This window comes from Haliaeetus albicilla, chromosome 3 (assembly GCF_947461875.1).
Source record: "Haliaeetus albicilla chromosome 3, bHalAlb1.1, whole genome shotgun sequence".
Taxonomy (NCBI): Eukaryota; Metazoa; Chordata; class Aves; order Accipitriformes; family Accipitridae; genus Haliaeetus; species Haliaeetus albicilla.
This window is the reverse complement of record NC_091485.1, coordinates 6,416,807-6,417,600: the sequence shown is the minus strand read 5'-3', so window position 1 is coordinate 6,417,600 and position 794 is coordinate 6,416,807.

Sequence of the window (794 nt, the reverse complement as noted above, 5' to 3'; positions counted from 1 at the left end):
TCCTATCACAAGGCTCAATACTGAAATTGCCTCCATTTTCCTTAATCTTCCTCTCCTTTCCCTGACTCTCTTAATTACTCAGCCTAAAGATTATGTCATAGCTTATCCTCACGTATTTTCCCTATATTTTTTCAGAGGCTGCTGGTTGCTCTAGTATGTCAGCAAAAGGAATCCTCATCTCCCATCACTGCAGTGGCCAGGGTCTTCAGGTAAGTACATAAAAACCTGTTTTTAAGTAAAGATTAACTTCATTGTCCTGTCCTGTGAGGTTGCAGCTCACTGAGAGGCTTCCATGCATCTGCACTTCCATTACAGTATTCAGTTACTGGGTTGAGTATGAGAAATTAAGGGGAAAAAATTGGGGACATATGTTTTCACCGCATTTTCCACTACAATAAATTCTGGAATCTGCTAGAGTAAGAGATTTGTGCAAAATTAATTACTCAGATTTACTTAATGTACATTCTTTTAACTGCTGATGCTTTATTTTTGCTCTTTGCAGTGTTTGAGAATATGAAATAATCACAGAATAACTGCTAACTGCTATTTAAATGTTACAAAAAGTAGAGTGCAGTGGACAAGAGGAGTCCTTACTCTTCAAGAGCTTCCATTCTACATCTCTCAGAGGGCAGGGTCAGTGAATGAAACTGTAGGTGCTTGCGTTCCAATTTTTATGTTGCTGATCCTTAGGAACAAACTGTTTTTTTAGAAGAGAAGTGAAAGAAGACAGGGCACTTGCAATAATTAGCAGGCTTTCCAAGTTTAAAGTCTGGCTGGAGAGAGACATGAAGTTG